At 42.3% G+C, this 22,416-nt stretch overlaps 1 non-coding gene and 1 pseudogene across 1 annotated transcript; one reads left to right on the top strand and one right to left on the bottom strand.

Moving 5' to 3' along the window:
- The first annotated feature begins 12,066 nt into the window (after positions 1–12,066).
- LOC116631213 lies at positions 12,067–12,169 on the top strand. Its single transcript, XR_004299143.1, has one exon. It is a non-coding gene; the product is annotated as a U6 spliceosomal RNA (small nuclear RNA).
- A 2,234-nt stretch (positions 12,170–14,403) lies between these two features.
- LOC116631170 lies at positions 14,404–14,472 on the bottom strand (annotated as a pseudogene).
- Between the last annotated feature and the right edge of the window lie 7,944 nt (positions 14,473–22,416).

Genomic DNA, 22,416 nt, shown 5'->3' with positions numbered 1-22,416 from the left:
GGAGCCATGACATAATTTATGCCCCAAAAGCCCAGGGGTCTACAGTCTGGGGGAAAGTATTCCAGGTAGCTGCTAATCTGGAAGTTATTTTCTTTCCCTAAACGGCCAGGGTGGTCCATATCAGTGGTTTCCAGCTTTCTTATTTCATGAGCCAGGAAAATTATTTTTTTTTACATTGGGTGGTAATGGGGGGAAACGTGGGTTTGCCTATTTATTCTTTTGCCAAGTCAGGGCATAAAATATAACCGCTTTCAGCTCCTCTATTGTTTCACACACACACAAAGCACATCTTGATACCAAAAACATAAGTAAACCATAATCTCAGCATAGAGGACAGTCCTTTCAATTGAAAGCTTTATTGAAGAAAACTTTCTTTGTTGTCCTTACTTTTCTCATTTTGCAACAGAAGGCTCAAAGATGCATCTTTGGAGGGCATGGCGCCCAGGAGAAGTTTTGATCTTTATGAGCCTTCTCTCATGCTGCTAGAAGATAGCTCAGAGAGATGATTCTGGGGGTCATTTCACTGGACACACGTTGGGAGAAAGGAAAGGGACAGCCTTATTTTTCGACATTGTCCGAATTGATCAGGAAGCAAATCAGGACCCAGTGTTAACTCACAATGTGATGTTTGCGAACAGCAGGAGACAGAGGCTGAGAAGTCTGTCTTCTCAGCTAATATATCAGCTTTGCTGTGGAAGGATGCCCATTCTGCTAGGCTTTTTTGTGGTCAAGGGCTTGTTGTGCATAGAAGGCTGGCCAAGGATGCACGATTAGGAAAAGAATGTGTTAAAAGGGTGGAACAGAACCTGGCCAAAAGCATCTCCTTTTTAAGTCACTCTTGGCTAAGGTCTTCATTAATTCCCAGTGTGAGGGCAGAGAGGAAGAAAGGATTGATGGCTAATAAGACTTATTACTGAATCCCGACTATGCGCCTACTGCATACCACACATGTGCGAACGCCAAATACCGGCTCTCTCCATGCAAAACCCTTCACAGCTACACCACCTTATTTAATCCTCAAGACAAGTTTATGAAATAGGTGTTCGATGCAACTTTTTTTTAGTTGGTGAAAGCAGGACTAAGAGAGGTTAGGTTCTTGGCCTCTGATTACAGAGGTGGGAGCGACACTCATGTTTTCCTGCACGGAGAGCCCACTCTGGCCGCTGCGCCGAGACCCTTCCTGCAGGATTGGCGCTTGGTTTGTGTAATCGCCTCCCTACACTTGTGCGTGGCCTGCAGTCCTACACTTAACACACTGGTTCTGGTGTGTTCCATCATATGGCTTTTCTAAGTCTCGATGAATCCTTTGTCGTTTTTGTACATGTCTCCAGACATTGTTAAGGGATAAGCCTGAGTAAATCAGATACAGACGGGGGTCTGGCATCAAGGAGGCCGTCCAGGTAAGCAAGCGGGGGTCCTCCCTGCACCCATCTGACCGGAGCGCCCTCACTCTCAGGTCTGGACGGCTACTGATTTCAGGGGTTTTCAAAAAGCTTCCCCAGTCTCACAGGCTCTAGTCCCCATCTGCCACATCTACGGGGTTGGATGCAAGTTCCCAGGAACATGAATCACCTGCTTTTCTCTAGGGTTTTCCTCCATCTTTGGCCCCAAATATTTCATAGCAGCAGTGCCAGAAAGAAGCCCTGGGAGAGAGGAAAGCTTGCATATTAATTCCAGTGGCGACGTAATGAGAATTTCATTCACTTACTTTGAATTCCCTGGTGTCCCCCATCCTCCCCTTGGTTCATTAACTCTCCGTACCTTGCCCGGCTGCTGAATCTCAAGAGAACAAATGCACTCTCGGTTCCTCCAGCAGTTTGCCTGGCTGGTCCTGTCCTCCCTGTATTACCCCCAGGACTTCACTCACACACACAGCTGCAGCTGCCCCTCACAGAGGTCTTCATCCAGCACAGAGTGTGCATTCCCCCTCTCCAGGAGAGGACAGCCTCCTTAGTGTGAGGCTTACGCCTAGGTTCTGCCATCTGATCAGGCTGTGCTGGCCTTCTCTTCTCTGATATTGGGGGGGGGGGTTCAGCCCCTAGTTCTCAACCCCCACCCCACCCCAGCACAACAAACATACTCATTTATTTCAGAGAGGGACCTCACTCAGTTGTGGTCAAAATGTGATAAAATGCTTTTCTGTAGTCTGAGTCTACAATTCCAGACAAAGATTTAGGAGTATGAGAACTTGTGCAGGGACAGGGAGGGGGGTTGTGGTTTGGGGAGAAAGTGTAAACTAGACTCTATAATCCATCCAACATGGATTAAAAAGCTGACAGTTTCATTCTCAATTTAGATGAAGAGGCAAACATGCTTTCACACTAGAAAAAATCTCATTTAATCCCTGCTAACCACTTCTGTCAGAGGCCCGTGTGTGTGTGTGTGTGTGTGTGTGTGTGTGAGAGAGAGAGAGAGAGAGCACGCACGTGCGCACAGGCGTTAACTGGCCCCATAAACTAGGAAATGTAGAGGAAGGCGCTGCTCCTCCCTATCCTGTAGATCTGTCTGGCTGCTCTAAGGTGGCTGCAGGGCTGAATAGACTCTTCAGGCTTTTCGAGGGGCAGGGCTGACGTCATGGGCATGCGCGCTGGACCCCACACCTGGAAGGACTCTGTGCTTGGTGATATTCTGCTGTTGCTGTCCCAAAATACTCAATAGCTTATAACAAGGGACCTGCATTTCTGTTTAGCACTAGGCCCCATAAATTATGCAACTGATCTTATTGAGAAGTATATCATAGATAGAACAATGGCTGAAAACACCAAATACAAATGAGTTGTGTGATCTTGGGTCCATCCCTTCACCCCTCTCAGCCTTAGCTGGGCTCACATTTGGTGGTTCTCAACTCTGGCTGTACCTTCAAATCACCAGAGGAGCTTTGGAGAAATATCAATGTACTAGAATCCATTTGGAAAGGGGACTGGCATCAGAATTGTTTTGAAGTTTCATTTGAAGTTCTGCAGGTGATTCTGATGCAAAATTATTGCTGAAAATACAAGCCTAGACAATCTAAGCTCTGTTTTCTGTGATCATGTATTCATTTTCCTTGGTACCTGTTCAAATTCCCATTACTGCTGTATTCCATAGTATAATCATGCTTGTTTTAATTTAAAACTAACATTTTGGGGCACCTGGGTGGCTCAGTAGGTTAGATGTCTGCCTTCGGCTCAAGTTGTGGTCCTGGGGTCCTGGGATCAAGCCCCGCGTCAGGCTCCCTCCTCTGCGGGGAGCCTGCTTCTCCCTCTCCCTCTGCCTGCCGCTTGGCCTTCTCTCTCTCTTTCTCTCTGCCAAATAAATAAGTAAATAAAATCTTTTAAAAAATTTAAAGCTAACATTTTAAATTTATTATCTAGTAAAAGGACACTCCAGGAAGATGCACCATATTTAATTTGTGTATAACTCATGGCTTTGCACCCTCAGATGTGTAGTAGCCCACTTTGAGAGACCCAGGACTAGACTGAGGATGGTCTTTAAGGACCCTTATTTCTTCAATATTCTTGGTGCCTATGATCTGTCTTCCATAGATCTTTCCACCATATTCATGTGAGAAATGAATTCCTTACGGCCATACTCATGTGAGAAATGAATTCCTTAGATGTGTGTATCCTTCCCTGCTAACATCACCAACCCTGGGCCTTCAAGGAAGTTCAATGTGTATACTAAAGGTCAAAGTCAAAACAGGGAGTGGTTGGTGTAGGCCCAAGGAAAGAATCTGAATTCTCAACTGCTCCAACAAGTTAACAAAAGAGTCTTACCCTTAGTCACATTGGGAAACATCAATACTGTTGAGTAGTTGATACCAACTTAGATCTCTTAGAGCAACCCTGGTATTACTCTAGACAAAAACATGGCAAATGGAAGTTTTTCTCTCATGCTCTTCAGAATCCCTAAAAGTGACCAATATGCTCAGAGTGTATTCTGCCAGCTTAATCAGGCCTGCCCACTAGGGGGTTAGTACATTACATGCCCCAAACCATCTTTCTTCTCTCATATAGCTGCCCTTGGAATAGGATTTGATAAACTAATTCTCACTAAAGTGTCAATGACTGATGCCATGTACTTAGTTCTTTCCAAGTGTAGTATATTACAACAGGGCTGCATTTCCTTAATCCAAAAGAATATGGCTTTAAGGTAGAATTTTAGGCATGAATGGCAAGCAAGGAAGGGTATAGTTAGACCTAGACCAGGCTTCCTGGACCTCCTCAAATAACATAGCTCCTCTGGCAGCTGGCCATATGTTTGTCATTTAAGCAACAAATAATGCTATCATCAAGCAAGTCTTTGAACATATGAAAGCATGTATTTAAAAAATCAACCAACCAAATAAATGAAAAACCCAAGGATATCATTTGAATTCCTACTCAAATTGCTCAAAGATGGGAAGATGAATTAAGGGTGCTTCAGGAAAACCTGGCAGATAAACAAGGAGTTTAACATTAACACTGTGAAAATGAGTAAAGAAGAAAAGGGTGGATTGAAGTTAAGAAGGATCTAAGCATAAAAGGCAAATCTCTGGCATTCCCCAAACACTTCGGATCCAAGAAACCAGCTAAGGGAGATAAGTGAAAGATTTAATAGAGAAAGCAGCCAAGGAGCCAGGAGGAAAGGGAGTAGGTGCTGACATGCTGTGCACCCTCCCCCTCACCAGACCCTGGGTACTACTACACACATATGTCCGCCCAAAGGGAGCTCCTTTTTCTCCTATGTCCATCTGGAGGGAATGGTGCTTTCTGATTGGTCTATCAGAAGAACACTCTCCTAATTTTCACCAAGATTTCCTATAGGCCAGCAGCAACCCTGGAACCAATCCCAGTTAACCTGTTGTCTGTATGCAGAAAATTTAAAAGCAAGAATAGCCAAAGGAAGCAGAATGTCACAAAAATTCAGACCTAGACCCAACAAGGAAGGCATTAAAAAAAAAAAAAAGCAAGCAAGCAAAGGAATTGAGATTGGTAGAAGAAACACATTTAATGAGTCTCTGAAATGTTTTCACGAGGTCAACCCCTGCCTGGAAGAAACGAAAAAGAACTGAGGCGACCGACCTAGCTCCCCTTCCTGCCAGGACTGACCTATAATTTGGGAACAACGTAAAAGGCCCGTGCAGAGCTCAAGGTGGTGCCTCTTGAAATCTACAGGCCAAAGAAGTTGCCCTTTTTTATTTTGCTAATTTAATGTGAAAGTGAGATAGGCTCCTTTGCAACTTTGACAGCGAGCTTTCTGGGAAGGTGTCTAATATTGGACATAAAATGGAGACATGAATCGATGAGACTCATTAATATTCATAGACAGCAGATTAAGGTTGGTGGGAAAAATTATTTATGAAACCGGGGTATTGTCTTCCTCTCACCAAAAGGATTTTGTTTGGAGAGAATTGCAACCGGGTGACAGGGCTATGACAGATTAGGTATGAATTTGCAGATTTCTTGGTTTATCTCCCAAGGAAAAGAATCTGAAGCATTTGCAAGCAAAAAATGTGCTGGGCTGAGAGCAGTAAATGCTTCAGCATCGGGCGCCGGTAGGTGTAATGAGGTTCAGACACCGCGGGCATGATGGAAAGTACTTGGAAGGGAACGAAAGAATGGATTGAGAGTGTGGTTATGTAACAAAGGAACAGGCTGAAAGCAGAACAGGGCTCAGCTGATGGCAAGAAAGGTGGGGGGATGAAACATAGCATGTTCCTTTTTTATTATGCATGTGGGGGATGGGTGATAGCACAAACCTGAATAATATAATATGTAATTTACAATCTTTTCTCACATTAAATATGTATTTGTTGTGCCATGAGAAGCCTTTGTGTTGTATCTGACTGTAGTTAGTGTACGCTGGTTTATAATCTAATAAAGACAAGAGTGAAAGTCAATGAGTTAGGAAGGTGTCTCAGATCCTCAAAGAAACTCTGTTAACAGTACTCTTTACTTACACAGTTTGAGGATTTATTGCCAGTCCCTTATCTCCATGAGCCCTTTCCTCCTTTATCTTTCTGATCCTTTACAGGCTTGTGGAAGTAAGCTGTAGACATCTGCTGAAATTTTAAAGTGACAGGTGAAATTTCTTTTTTTCAGAATTAAGCATTGAGAGTGGCAGAGTGAGAACCTTAGAATAAGACCTTGAATTGTTCCCTAGGGCGTACAGCATGCCATGGATTTTTTAAAAAGGGGTTTTCTGTTGATTGTGCTTCAAAAAATTTAGTCCCCTACTCATGGGCCAGCCCATCACAATTTGATGGTTACTGTGATGTTGTAAACATAATTGGAGAAGAACAAGTGGCTGTCCACTGTAGATTGTTTACCCACAAGGCTTAAATTAAGTAAGGTCTCCAGATCAATTAAAAAAAATTTTTTTTTAGGTGGATACGAACAGATGAAATTTAAAAATGTGTTCCCAGGAATTTGATAGGCCAGTCTTCGAGGACAGGAGACCTGGAGCCAATCTAAGCAGAGCTTTATGCAAAACAGCACAACAGAGGCTACAAAGGGGAACGAAATCAGGGTTTGAGAGCTGGAAGAATTCTCAGCCGTGATCTGCCCTAATATCTTCATTTGGAAAGTGTAGAAATGAAGACTGATAAAGAACTCAGCCAAATGGATAAACAATGCGTGGGACATCCATACGATGGAATATTATTCGGTCATCCAAAGAACGAAGCCTGACACGTGCTACACCATGGGCGAACCCCCAAAATATTATGCGGAACAAAAGAAGCCAGACATCAAAGGTCACTTATCTTATGGCTCCATTTGTAGGCCATGTCCAGACTCGACAAATCCGTGGAGACAGAAAGCAGATTGGTGATTGCAGCATCCAGAGGGAGGGAACGTGGGGGGTGACTACGAACAGGATGGCGCTTCTTTGTGTGGTAATGAAAATGTTCTGACATTATAGGGTGGTAGTGGTTGCATAACCTTGTCAATATGTTAAAAATCCACTGAACTGTACACCTTAATATGGTGAATTTTATGTTCTATGAGTTTAATCTCAACTTTTTTTTCAATTGAGAAAAAAAGACAAAAAGAAAAAAAGAAGAGGGGGCTTGACAAAAACGTTTAGCAAGGACTGGAGCCCAGCCTCCTCATCTGAAAGGAGCATCCTTTCTATTCATAGACCCTCTTCTGGAATCATGTTTTTAGTATATAAAATTAACATATAATAACAAAGACCAATTATATCAAAATGAAATTACCAAAATATTCTTAAAAAAAAAACAAAACCCAAATGTGTGATCTAGTACCGCATGCTTTTCTAGAACGGTACATTAAAGAACAGTAACTAGCAGCTGGTCTGGGCCCTATTGTCATTTCTAAGTTGTGATGAACATATGTGATTCTACACAATGTCCGCAACAACTGCAATGGGGTATGAAATCTGTGATTTCTATTAATGACAAAATCACAGATACTAATGCTGGTTTCTTGCTGACACTCATCATTAAGGAAATGCTAAGTTTCCGTTAGAACGTAGTGAAAATAAAAATACATGTATTTTTTCACATCCGGAATCATAGACCCTCAAATTATACATATGGGTCACTTGGGGGTTCATAGACCCTGTTAAGTATCCCTACATTGCACCCCTTTGGATGGTATCCAGGAAAAAGTGCAAAGGACTCAAAATATTTAATAAGCCCTTCTCGTTTAATTACCTAGGGAGGATGGTTTCCAATCTCGGCCACTGGCGAACAGCAAAAGTAACATCTAAGGAGACTTCTTGTCATTCTTTGAAGAGCGCATAATAAACTACCCGATTTAGTAGGCAGGTAAGTCCCCTAAATGCAAATAGGTTTCATTGTGTTTGTGCCAACTCTCAGGTTGTAGGGAAGGCTAGGGCGCTGTCTGCAGAACAATTCTGGGGTTCTGTTTCCTGCTGGGGTGTTGGTAAATTATGCGATGGATTCATGTGATTACTGATGTCTGCTCCTGAGCCCAGAAAGAGGAGTGGTGACCCCCTGATCCTATTAACTCCCAACCCTAAATGCTGAGCACTTCCTAGACCTGCAGCCTATCTCTTAATGCAATTGGTGCCACCAGGAGCCTGGGTTTAGCAATTCAGTCCTTAGCAATGCTACACCAAATGTGTGATGTTAACACATAAGGTAAATTAGCCATGCAGACGTTCGGCGTGGCTTTTCTTTTTAACAACAAATGCCGTTGTTTATTAGCATGACAATATACTACAATGAAATGACGCTTATTAAGAAGCTATCATTTGGAGAACGATATCAACACGCGGAAGTACTGCAGAAAACATGATACTTCTTGTTTAAAATACTGTTAAGCTCTGCTTTTTAATTTACTCAAGCCCTGCCGGTCCTCTCAGAACTAATCGAAACTCACAGTGAAGCTTCCAGGCACCACCAAGAGCCAAGGTTCTGATCTACAGAGTCAGGAGGCTAAGTGCTTCCCCAAGGCTGTGACTTTCCCTCCGAAGTGCCCGGGGGTCACAACTTACCATGAAGCGGGTTTCTGGGCATCTGACCAACAGGTGGCTGCCCTCTAATCTTGGGTGATGGTCCTGGTCCTATTGCTTTAGTTAGTGAAGGTAACAGCTACCCGACCCAGACCTGCAAGGGAAGGCGGCTTCTGGAGCTTGATTCTGTACGTTGTTCTCCTCAGTACACCACACAGATGAGGCAAATGTGATGTGTACGCATATGCAAATGTGATGTGTTTGATCTATGTGTAATATATATATCGTGTGTGTGTGCGCGTGTGCGCACGCGCGCGCCTATCTCCACTGTCCTTCTCCCTTTGGAATTGCTTTCCCCCCACTGTTCAGGATGAGAAGGAAAAGAGCATCCAGTGAGCGGATGGGTAGTCATCTCAATTCCCTGACCCTTAACTTTAAGTCAGTTTGACCGGACAACTTAGTTTGGCCTTCTGGCTTCGACTTAACCATTCTTCAGAGACTCTATTCCTCCAAATAACCTCGTTGGCAGTGAATTTGACTCCTGATGCTTCCGAAGCTTGAAATGGTAGTGTGTTTTGAGATTGGCAGGAAGCTTTCCTCCATCCATTTCATCCCCCTCACTTGTGAGTTTGAGGCTCCTTTGATTTTTGACACTTGGACCAGCTTCACGTAAAGTGAGAGCCCCTCCTGGGAGGCAGCAGGAGAGTGGAGATCCAGGGCCTTCCCCCCTTTCTCACTCATCCAGGGCAGACTGCACTAACTGAACACAACACTCTTTCCTGCGAACCTGGGGCTGGCCTCAGAGTCCTTCTGAACATGATGGAAGCCAACAGTGGAAGTCAATGTGTAAGGGGAAACCTACTTGCCAACCTGACATTGAACCCACGTCAATGAACAGTGAAGGCATGAGGTTTGCATAACTGATCACTAGCTCATTGTGCAGTGGAAGGCTGTGTCCTCCAGCTAACGCTTGAAGTTCAATGTGTGTGCTTCTTAAGCAAGCAAGTTAGATGCTCCTGTTTAAGGGCTTCTCTTAAACCACAACAAAATATCCACCTTGTCCATTAATCTCTGTGGGAGAGCCTAACGGAGAGGATTGCTGGAGGGTGAGACGTGTCACTCCGCTGTGCACGGGGAGGTGCTCTGTTCCTCAGGCATGTCAAGCAGGTCCTGGCCCAGGTCGGCCCCTGTGTCCCTCTTGCTCAGTGCCCTGCCTCCTGGCCCCTGGGGTTTGCCCACCCCAGCCCCAGCGCTAGCTCTTCCATTTTCCCTAGACCTCCCCGGCCTTCTCTGAGCATCATTTGCCCACCTTTGCAAGAACCGAACTCACTCCTATCTCCCGGTTATCTTTGGGAGCAAGCACAGTTTTCTAGCACACCAGGCATTGTGTTAATCATTAGTGGTGTATGATGTTTCACTATCACAAAATCCCCCTTCTCTCTTCACAGCCTCCCTGATCATTATGTCCGCCATTGGCCATTTGCTTCTCTCTTCACAGCCTCCCTGATCATTATGTCCGCCATTGGCCATTGGAAGGTGTCCCCTTGCTTAGTAGAGATAATCCCCTTGCTGAACAGAGGTACTCATTCATACTTTTGTACCCAATAACCCTCTGTCATAGATGACTCTCCTGGAGCCGGGCTCTTCTCTCCAGTCCAAAACCATGCCTCAGCACAGTCTCCACCCCTGCACCGTTAACCTCTTGATTGTCTGATATTTCAGGCAGCGAAGGGTCAGCCACTGCTGCTGAGAGCAAGTCAGGCAGTGGGGTCAGTCCTGTAAACTAACGGCTTCACTTAGCTGCAGCCTTGTCTTCTACACAAAAATCTTCTCTCTCAACGTTGTAGGCTTCTCAGGGTGGGGAAGAGAATAAGGAATTCGTCCTCCCCCTGTCAGCTTTCACCCAGGCAAGGAGGGTATCTGAATGGGAATCTGAATCTTAGCTTCAGTCTTCTGGAACACAGTTTAGGCTGGGGCCTCCTGAGCCTCCTAGCTAGTAAGACTGACTTGGGAATCTGAGAGTCTGTCGGTGGGGTGCAGGAAGTACAATGGTGTGCAGTGTGGGATGCCACCCTCCCCCCCGCCCCCCCTGTCCCTGCCAGCCCAGAGAAGTAAAGTGAGCTCAAAACAATTAGCCAAAGGGATCAACTATCTGTTTCCCAGACATGGCTTCTGGTTAAAGCTACAGCAAAGTATGAAGGTGCCAGGCACGAAGGAAAACATGGATAATCCCAAATGTTCACATTTCCTCAATTTCGAAGTTTTCATGGTGTCTTTCCCACAGCCATTGTTCCAATAAGCAGAGGAACTGCTGGGCCATGGAAAGGGCCCTGGCTTTGGAATGAGAAGACCAGGGATGTGTGCTAGCCCCTGCACTTGCTGGTAGTGTGACCTTGACCAAGTCCTGGGCAGAGCAATCTCGTGGAACCAAACTGCCCCACTGGTAAACAGGGAACCATTAGAATGTCTTGTTCTCTGTGGCGTTATGAGGTTCCAATAGCGCGAGGTAGACTTGAACGCCAGTTATGTGCTGCAATTTGCATTACAAAAACAAGGACTTTTTCCTTTTTTCTCCATCATTCAATAGCCCATGATCCTCCCAGGAGCCCCTCTCCCCCAGCTCTCCTGCCTTGCTGTATCCAGCATTTGCCGGGGCCACCCAAGGCCCGGTAAGTGGGGTGCTCAGTGGGGTGGGTGGGGGGTGAATTCATGATGCCTCCATCTCGCCCATGCAGATGGGTAAGGCAGCTGAAATTAATGACATTCCGAGCCACTGCAGTGCTCATCTGCTTAACAATCCAATTTCTAGGACATTTTAGAAGTTGTTAGCTGACTGCCAAAAATGAGGATCATTAAAAATAGATTCACAGCTGTTCAGGAAGCCAGAGATATAATTTTACCTTCATTATGCCTTATTGCAGATGTTATTGATTTAATCTCATTGCATTTTACTGTGTAATATCAATTCACACTGTCTTTGACTTGGAAATTAGGAACTGTATTTATTCTTCTTATTCTCATAGCACGGATATGCTGAGACTGACAGCCACAATGATACCAGGTTCCAAGGTGGTGGCACCATTTGGGCAAAGCCTAATTGTAGGGGTGCGGAGCTAATTTCATGTCATTGCCCACGAGAAAAATCATCTAAAGATGGGGGTCACTGTGCCTTTTAAGAGTGGGTTTACCCACACAAATAATTTAAATAAATGAATCAAAAGAACACTTGGTTTGGCTTGCATGTCACCAAAAAAGTTGGTTCAATAAATCTTTCACTTCTCTGGCAATTCTTTTATCCTGAAAATTTCACATTGAAAATTGCTAGAGAATTTAATCTGAAATAAATTAGTGTACATTAGGACATTGTTTTCCAAGAGGGGTTTCTCAGAACATTTGTCTTGAGATACTCTATGATTTTTTTTTTTTGAAAAAAGGTCCAGGGGCCCCTGGGTGGCTCAGTGGGTCAAGCGTCTGCCTTTAGCTCAGGTCGTGATCCCAAGGTCCTAGGATCAAGCCCCACTTCTGGCTCCCTGCTCAGGGGGAAGTCTGCTTCTCCTTCTCTCTCTGCCCCTTCCTCCGCTCATCCTCTCTATCATTCTCTCTCAAATAAATAAATAAAAATCTTTAAAATAAAAATTAAAATAAAAATTTAAAAAAGGTCCAGTGCTTGTTTGGCACACATATACTAAAATTGGAATGATACAGAAATTAGCATGGTCCCCTGTGCAAGGATGACATGCAAATTCATGAAGTGTTCCAAATTTTTATATAAATAAAATAAAATAAAATAGGTCCTAAACCCAAAAAGTCTGGGAAACACTAAATGATAAGTCCTTCTATTAAGGAGTTACAGTATATGTTGGCATATTAAGGTTCCAAGCACGAAAGAAATTTGCTTACTTTGTTTAATCCAGCATTTTCTGAACTAAAGTGATGCAGAATCGTTTGTTCTCCCCACCCATTTACGTCTCTGAGTGCTAGTGTGTGGAGGAATACCATTTGGGAATCACTGCTTTAGGACAGTACTGGAAGAAGGAAGGCCAGCTCATCGCTAGGAAGTCCCACACATTTGTTGACTGCCAGTATGGCCGCCATCTTGAACCTAAATGAGCCATTCCTGATTTACAAAGGTTTGGTTCATGAACTTTTTGACCTGAGTGTCTGCGGCTTCATCTCTCTCTTCCTTTCCCTATTTCACTGTCTCAGCCTCCAGACTCAGGTTCCATCCCATTCACTTCCAATTTCCAGCCTCCCCACCACCCCATCAACTCTGCCCCAAGAAAACTTGCCAAGCTCATCACTCACAGGTGCAGAGGGGTTCAGGGAGGCCCATGCCTACTCTATTTTTACTAGATTCAGCCATTTCCTCAAGTAAGTAGCTCTACACGAGTGAGAAAATTTGTTCATATGGTATGCTCCAAAGCCTATATGACATCAAGTATAAAATGATTCCAAATTTGCCCTATTTTTTTGTAACATGAATATGTTTCATGGCCTTTAGCAACTCATTTAGCCACTCTGTCTTGATGAGTGGTTGGCATAGCACGCCTAAAAATGCACAAGTGTCTGTCTATATTTATAAGGGCTTAGAAAAGAGCCCCATATTGCCAACAATGGCATCTGAAGGGGTTCCATATGCACCACTTGGTTTGATGAGCTCACACTGGAGGTTTTACCAACCGCAGTGGACATCATCAAGGATGGTGTGGCCCAAGGAGTTTTACTCCCTTTCTGCCTACTACCTTGCAGACTTCCAGATGTCACTAGCTTCCAGGCTGCTGAAGGTCTGTGGGGTCCTCATACATTTATGTCTATGTCACTTTCTTTTATTTCATAGAAAATATTATCCCGTTGATCATGACGTCTAACATTTGCTACCAGGTGGCAGAGAATGTTAAGCAACTTCATTACTATCTCTCTCTAGCCCTTCCTTGCTCTTCCCCACCGCAACTTGGCTGATTTCCCTACACCAAGCCAGTCCCCAGCGGTGACTTAGTATCACTTCTCAGGATGACGACCATGGGCAAATTTTGGGCAGGGTTTAGGCCCAAACCAGGGTTCAGAGCACAGACCTGATCTTATTTGGTACTTATTCCCCACAATTACTAACTCCCCAATAACAGACAACTTGTGCCCCACCCCTGGATTGTGAGCCACACCATGCCTGGCCTTTTACTTCTCCACCTGTCCACAGTGGTGACTAGCACTGAGCTCAATGCCTACTAACTCATTGCTGGTTTAGCCTCTCCCAGCCAGTAAGGGATAGAGCCAGTGTGGGATTCAAAGTCTCTCGATAGGCAGATTCATCACACTGAACCAGTTCGTCCCGAGGTGTGATTCTACAGAGCGGTCAGCTTACTCCTCCGTGGGCCGACTTCATTCTCACAGCAATTCCACTCTAGTAACGTAGGTTGAAAAGCTAGCTGGGGATCATAACTGCATACATTGTTGTGCCACAGAAAATTATCCAGATTTTTTTTTTTAGCAATATAGCTTATGCATACAGGTTCAAGAATGGTGTTTGGGGCAGGCAGGTGGCACAGCTATATTGACAAACTCATAAGGTCATAGGTGTTCCAACTTGAAAGAGATCGTGGAGGACGTTTAGAGGAATTTCTTATTTTTGTAGTCAGGAATTTGAACTCCAAAGACTGGCACAACACAACTAATTGACTAGGTAATGCTGGAGAATTCCTTTTTACATAAACCCAAATGGGAGAATTCATTTTCCATTCCTTTACTGATACCTATTTTTCTTTCCAGTATTTAAGTTATGTTACATTTTAGTAGCTCTGATGTGGTTCAGAATTATGTCCCTTTTGAAATCAAACTAAAGTGAAATCTCCAAAAAAACTCTAAAGAATCTGAGACAATGACAGACCACAAACTCAATTTGGACCCATACTTGAATGTCCTGAAAATTAATGCAAGAGCAAAATATAACTAATCTGTACACTTGTACAGAAAATAGGTTCAGGACCTACTTTATTTTATTTATATAAAAATATGGAACGCTTCATGAATTTGCATGTCATCCTTGCACAGGGGACCATGCTAATCTCTGGTTTGAAAATTTGTGGTCACTGTGAGCGGTTGAGGTTTAGACTTAGGAGCCAGAAATACAGAGCAAAATATAACTAATCTGTACACTGTACAGAAAATAGTTTTCCTTCCCCTAGCATACTTATATAAGTATATTATATAATCATATACTTATATATGACAGACCCAGACATATTAAGAAAATAATAAAAAATAAAAATGCTTCTTTACAGGACTTAAGCTACTCCATTAACATTGCTACTAAACAAAGGAATAAAAAAATAAGAAATTAAACACAGGCATTAAGAAAACTAGCAGAGCGGCGCCACCTAGTGTCGATAACCTGAAAAAGCATCTGCCCTTCCCTGCGCCCTCCTGTGGTAGAATTTACCATTCTTCGTAGTCAGGAAAGCGAATTTTATAAACATTGGTTTCTTTTCTCCGCTCCAGATGGGAGATGGAAAGAGATAGCATCTCAACACATTTTCTTAGCAAGGTATACCTTCATTCACTATATTTAAGACAAAACTACGGAGATCCAATTTCCCGTTGATCACACAATCGTCTTCCTTTACACATGATTTCAAGTAAACTGTACTCATTAACCTTTAAAATTTGAATAATCTTAAAAGATGTAAGCCCTTCAGTTACCAAGACATTCTGTTCACATGAAATTTTATGAACGTCATCCCTGTATCAACATTTTAGTAACACTTCAAAGCCAAAACAAACTTTAATTTAAAAAAAAACTAATTTAGAAGTAAATATGAGAGAATACGAGCCAGAAATAAGATTCATCTTCCTCTGTGCCTCGGTTTACCTATCTGTAATGTGGAAATTGTTCTGACTCCAGTCTACCTACCTTCCTTTAGGAGTGGGGAGAGTTGCCATTGATAGGATTACATGAGATTGTCCATGGATGCTATCAAAGAGTAGAAAGTATATGATTTAGACAAAACTGAGACATTTTGTTATTTTTATTAAGAGTTGAAAATTTTGGTGTTGATCTCTAACATCAGCACTGCCTGAGTGAAGCAAAGAACAGTGAATGAGAGAACTAGATGAACTTTACCAATCCCATGATTTATCCTTGGATAAGTCATTTAAGTCTGGACTCTGTTCTCCATAGGGCCTGTTTTGGTTCTAATATCCTACAGTTAGATAATACGATTGCAATCTCCCTGCCGCTGTCCCAGCACAGGCCCTCGTTACCTCTTATCTGGACTATTGCAGTATCTTCCTAACACATCTCTCCCAGTTCCAATCCATCCGGGCAAGTAATCAAGGAAGACAGGTATTTCCAGCATAAATCTTCCTAAAGTGTAAGTCCAATCATTCCATTCCCCTGCCTAAAAGCCTGAAATGGCTCCCCATGGCATTTTGCAGGGCAACCAGCCTTTATTGGCATCTACTCTGTGCCAGACAGTATAATTGGTGCTTTCCATGCCCAGGGTCATTACATTCATGCAATGACACTTTAGTTTGGCAGGACATACCCCATTTTCATGGGGGAGGAAGCTGAAGCTCCTAGTTGTTCAGGGAACTGATTCAACTCCCAGTGAAAGAATGAAGAGTCTGGAATGCAAATGCAGGTCTCTGGTTTGAAAATTTGTGGTCATTGTGAGCGGTTGAGGTGTAGACTTAGGAGCCAGAAATGCTTGGGTTGGAATCCAGGCTCTGCCAAACATGGTTACACATTGTGTGACCTTTGGAAATTTCCTCACCTCCCTATGCCTCAGTTTCCTCATCAGTAAAATGGGTGCTCAGTGAGTGTTTTGTGTTACGATTACCACATTTTCTCATTGAACTAGGTATGAAGTTCCTCCCTTAACATTCAAGGGGCTTTTAACCTTCTGTTTTTTTCTCCTACTACTTTCCTAAGAGTCCAATGCTGAATTGTTCCAACCCCTCCCAACCCCACCCTCACCCCCCATGCTTACAAGTGTACTGACCTTCCCCTCAAGGTCTCTGCTTTTGCTACTGCTGGTGGTCTCCCTCTTCGGGAAGTCTGTTTCCCACTCTCTACTGACCCCTAGTGGTTAGCACAGTGATGGGCATATGGCAAGCACGTAATAAATGTTAGGTATTATCAGTATGGTGGTAATTGGTGGTATTATTAATATTCTTCAAAGCCCAATGCCAAAGCCACCTCTTTCATGAAACATTTTCCAATCCTCATCTGAGGTGTTGTCCTCTTCTGAGCTACCTGATTGTTGCCCTACCTATTACTTAGCACACTCTCAGGTGATGCTGACCAATTCAGTACTTGCCAGCCACATGTGGCTATTGCCCTTGAGATGAGGCTGGCCCGAACGGAGATCTGCTATAGGTGTAACATAGATCCATATCCAAAGACTCTGTATAAATAAAAAGAAGTATTAAAAAGTTTCATCAGTATTTTAATTTTTATTGATTACATGTTGAAATGGTAATATTGAACATATTAGGTTAAATAAAATATATTATTAAAATTAACCTCACCTGATTCTTTTTATTTTTAATTAAAATTACATGCATGATTTCCATTATATTGCTATCAGAGAGCACTTTTCTAGGGTACAGTTATTTTTAACTGTTCTGATTAGAAAATGTAGTTCAGAGTCATGGTATAAAGTTGAGAAAATATAGAAAAGCACAGGGTAGAAAAGGTGGTGTGTCTCACCACTCAGGAAGAAACACTAATGTATATGTTCTAGGATTTTTATTTATGAATATATATTTTTTGGTAAAACGTATTTTTTGACAAAGCCAAGACTATAACCTAAATGTTTTGTTGCCTACCTTTTCCATTTGTCATAGTGTAAATCTTTTCTAGTTCATTAAATCTTCTTCCACAGCTTCATTTTTTTTTTAAAGATTTTATTTATTTATTTGAGAGAGAGAATGAGAGAGAGAGAGAGAGAGCACATGGGGGGGGGAGGGTCAGAGGGAGAAGCAGACTCCCTGCTGAGCAGGGAGCCCGATGTGGGATTCGATCCTGGGACTCCAGGATCATGACCTGAGCCGAAGGCAGTCGCTTAACCAACTGAGCCACCCAGGCACCCCCACAGCTTCATTTTTAATGGCTGCACAAGTATCCTGCTCATGGATATACCATACTTCATTAAGCCAATCTGTGAACGTGCCAGAGATCGGCAGATGCTCACCAATCCTGTTTCCTCTTCTGGGGCACAGTGGGAGATTATGTTTCCCAGCATCCCTTGCAGTTAGTTGTGGCCACATGACCAGGTTCTGGCCAATAAAATGTGGTCAGAATGATGTAAGCCATATCCAGCCCGTAACAAATCAGGCATTCCTCTTTGCTCTCTCTCTCTCTCTTCATTCATCTGTTGGATGAATGCAGGGGTCTAGATGAGTGCTTTGAAGCTCTGAAAGATAGTAGAACTACAAGGTAGAAGGAGTCAGGATCCCTAAATCACTGTATGGAAAGCCACCGAACAACCACCTCCAACTGTATCATGAGTGAAAAATAAACTTGATCGTGTTAAACCCCTGAGATTTGGTATTATTTGTTAGAGCAAGCTAGTGTTAATTCCCTTAACAACGAGTATGGCCATTTGGATTACTTCTCATTTTTGTTACTATAATCCGCAGCATTAGGATAAATTCCTAGAAGTTGCATTGCAGTGTCAAAGGATATGTACATTTTTACAACTTTTGGAAACTGTTGGTAAAATTCCCTTCATATTTCTTGTATTCCTTAGCAGACAGAAGCCATTTGATACATATTCACTTCAATTGCTTCTAAGTATCTTGTAGATAATAGGTATGTGTTAAATACTAAACAAATGTACATATGCCCAAAGTACATATGTAAAAGGAAATACTTTCCATATAATGACTCCAAAGTATAGATTTCAGAAACTGCATGAATTGTATAGATGCCTTTAAGAAATACAGGTTATAGAAAAATGGCAGCAAGTAACATCAATGTGCTTGGCTAAGAACTTCTTTTAAAAAGAAGGTGTGTTCCTTTCTAATTGTCATGGTGAAGCCATGAGGAGAGTCAGCCAGTTTGGGCATATACCTCCCACACCAGGGGTTGCTGATATGTTCTGCATGCAGTTGGCCACTTGCAATTTTCTTTTTTTTTTTTTTTTTTGCATCTTTTTGTTCCTCCATGGGTTCTCCATATGAATCTCATTGCATATACCTGTGCTATGCATTTTTTCATGTATCACAAATGGTGATTTATTTGTAACTACATTTAGTCCTTTAAGAGACATAAATATCAGATTTGGGAGGGGTGAAGTTAAGAGTAAATAATTCTTAAGATTCTTTCCACATCTAAAATTCCACGAAAGGTTCTGCAAAGAAATGAATTTAATTATGTAGTGCCTGGGCCTACTCTGAAAGAAATCACTGACCAGTCTGGAGGCCAAATTTTAGTCTATCGGAAGTTTAGTTTTCTAGAAGCCCAAGCAGTAACAATAGCCTATCTTTCTTTCAACCACAAACCAATGCTGTTTCTTCATGTTAAAAATCATTGAAATAACTCCAACCCCTCATTACCCAACAATGCAAGTTTATGTGCAAAATTCTTTCAGAAGAATATGGTTTCACTTTGAGTGGAGTTGAAGTTTTCAAGTCCTCAGGCTACTGAGAACAGCAAAAACCCAAATTCTAGTCTTCCTGTAATGAGATAATTCTCATGCTATTGTAGTAAACACTTTTACTGAGGTCAATGAAAAAACCTACTACATTCTAAATAAATGGGTCCACCATGGCCCTTGATCTTATTTCTGGAAATTCTATTAATGGTTGAGACACAACAACCACAGAGGAATGAGAATAAAATCCTATCCTATTCTTTCTTGAAGGAAATTGGAGTTATAGACAAATGGATTTGAGAACACCCCAAGATAACAAACCAGCTGCACAGTTAAAAATATTATCTTTCTATGTGATGCTAAACAACATTGCTGGGTTTGTTTTCTATAGCTGAATTGGCCTGACTGCTCAGCTATTTAGTGTCACAAGGGCACACCTCGTTGTGGAGGATGAGGAAGGAAATAGTATCTTGTAACTAAACATTATGTCTTTTGAATGGGTCAGAAAGAGATGGGTTTTGGGGGAGCAAAGCTGCTGGCCTAAGCATTTCTTTGTTTTATTTGGACCTTTTCTGTTCTTCTGTGGTTAAATGGTGTTCTTTAAACAATAAACCCGTCATCTTCTCAGACTGGCCCGATGGCAGGGCTCTAGGTGAGACATGTTATCCACCACCTTCCTTTGCAATCTCTCTCTCTTTCATACTCAGGCAAGACCAAGGCTAAGAAAGGTTCCTCTGAAGGACAAGACCCCATCAGGCCAAAGAGCAAGAGCTGAAGTGTGACGCATGAGTAAAAGGAGGCACAAGGAAGAATTATCTTATTTCCTGTGTTGACGATCTTCCACCTCCCTACCTCTCCTCCCAGAGTAGAAGTTCTATGAACCTAGGGATCTCATTCTCCGGCACCTAGCATATGCCTGGCATATAGAGGATGCTCACAAATATATTTTTGAAAGGTAGAGAGGTAAGAAAAAAGAGCCATGAAACTCTTCCTGGACAAAATTTTTAAGAAATAACAAAATTGCCAGATCTCCTAACACCTGGGTGGTCAGTATTCATTGACCACCTATAATATGCCAGATGCAACACCCAAAATAGAAACAAGAGTAGAAGCAATAACAGAATAAGATTCCAATCATTTTCTAGTCAGAAAGCAAGTTTCTAGCTTACATCAACTTATACCTGAGAAATGGATCTCAAAAAAGGGCAGAAAAATACTCCTTGACATTAAAGTAAAGCATGTGCCTTTCATTACAAGCATGCTCTCTGCTGTTTTGCATAAGTGATTTGCCCTACCTCTAAATCAATTTATGGTATGAGAACAGCTACCCAAGCTCCTATCAAATGACACACTCCAAATTTTCTTTGCCATTTAGCATACATTTTAAATAATATAGGAGCATTGAGACTTTTTTAAATAAGGAAAGTGTTTCAGGGGTCCATATTGCATTGTGTTGATCATCAAGAGGATGGCTAGGCATGGCTCCTTTGGACAACTGTGGGGACAAAGAGTCGAGGGAAAGTATAATTCTTTTTTACTGTAAAGAGTTTTACCCACAAAAATCACTTGGCCTTTCTTATGGCTCATGCCATGGGTGATTCCTCCTCATTCATGGACAAGCACCCAGCACTAGGCCCTTTGTAGGTCTTCAGTAGATACAGCGTTTATCAAGTTTAGCAAAATCCTCCCCCTCTGGCTTGAGCAGCTATCTCCCAGATGCTCTCTCTACCCTCGAAACAGGCTCATTGCCCTTCTCGTCTCCTTTCTTTGTCCGGGACACCTTCATTTTGGCTTTAGCTATACACGGTACTTGGGAAAATGACTGCCCTAATCATAATCTTTAAGATCTCTACAGAAAGTGTCTATAACTGGAATTTCCTCATTACTTTAATGTCCTTCTAGTCATAGCTTCATGGGCCTATTATGTGTAAATTAGAAACACATTATTCCACCAGCAAAGCTTTTCTTTCAAATGCATAGAATTTTATAACCTGTCACAATCTATTAAATTCCAAATTGTTTGTACTGAAACTGACTTTTTTCTGTAAGAAGATGTCAAAGGATCTTAATTTCAGCTAATTTTGGCAACCAAAACGAGTCTCCTCTACTTAATAGCTGGCGGTGGTCTCTGCAGTAAAACGCTTCCAGGAACAATTGGAAATTACTAAGATAATAGTGTGTTTCTTTAGATTAGTATCACCTCTGAAATGTGAAGCTTTTGCCAATTCAAAGCTCCTTTGCTGTCTTTCTAAAACTGAATTTCCTGAAAAGTTCTTAAATATTAAGAAGAGTTGATGTAAGTAGACAAGAAGACAGCAAACAGGAAAGCTAATGGACAGACTGTGAGTGACCTGTAGAGAGTTCTAGAATTTCATATGGGCTACTTCCAAATAAGGGAAAACTTGGCAGGCATGAGTTTGGAATTCTCTTTAGTTTGTCGCTCTTTTCAGAGCCCAATACTACTTTTATTACTATTGCTCTATGGTTTCATGACCATCAACTGGAGTATTTCCAGAGATGATATGTTTTTGGGTGGGAAAAGCATCATTTCCTTCACAACCAGCTCATTAAGTGTGATGTAAACTCAGCACTGGAGTGAAGAGTTTGCCATTAGTCATTTGATCTCTACTTTGGATGTGAACTCAAATAGCTAATACCAAGGAGCTACTGTGGGGCGAACCAAGGAGAACTCTGTGCTTTATGCTTGATGAGGAGTAACTAACAATAATAGCAAACGTTAATTAAATGCCAGGCATGTCAGTAAGTGCTTCATGTGTGCTAGCTTATGTAATCTGCAAACTATAAAAATAAAGAAATACAAAGCCTCTGAGGCAGATTGTACTGTTATTCCCATTTCTTTTTTTAAAAAATTTTTTATTGTTATGTTAATCACCATACATTACATCATTACTTTTGATGTAGTGTTCCATGATTCATTGTTTGTGTATAATACCCAGTGCTCCATGCAGAATGTGCCCTCTTTAATACCCATCACCAGGCTAACCCATCCTCCCACCCCCCTCCCCTCTAGAACCCTCAGTTTGTTTTTCAGAGTCCATCGTCTCTCATGGTTTGTCTCCCCCTCTGACTTCCTCCCCCTTCATTCTTTCCCTCCTGCTATCTTCTTCTTCTTCTTTTTTTTTTAACATATAATGTATTATTTGTTTCAGAGGTACAAATCTGTGATTCAACAGTCTTGCGCAATTCACAGCGCTTACCATAGCACATACCCTCCCCAATGTCTATCACCCAGCCACCCCATCCCTCCCACCCCCCACCACTCCAGCAACCCTCAGTTTGTTTCCTGAGATTAAGAATTCCTCATATCAGTGAGGTCATATGATACACGTCTTTCTCTGATTGACTTATTTTGCTCAGCATAACACCCTCCAGTTCCATCCATGTCGTTGCAAATGGCAAG

The sequence above is a fragment of the Phoca vitulina genome, unplaced genomic scaffold (assembly GCF_004348235.1).
Source record: "Phoca vitulina isolate PV1807 unplaced genomic scaffold, GSC_HSeal_1.0 scaffold4, whole genome shotgun sequence".
Taxonomy (NCBI): domain Eukaryota; kingdom Metazoa; phylum Chordata; class Mammalia; order Carnivora; family Phocidae; genus Phoca; species Phoca vitulina.
This window is presented reverse-complemented; position numbering and strand designations above follow the sequence as displayed.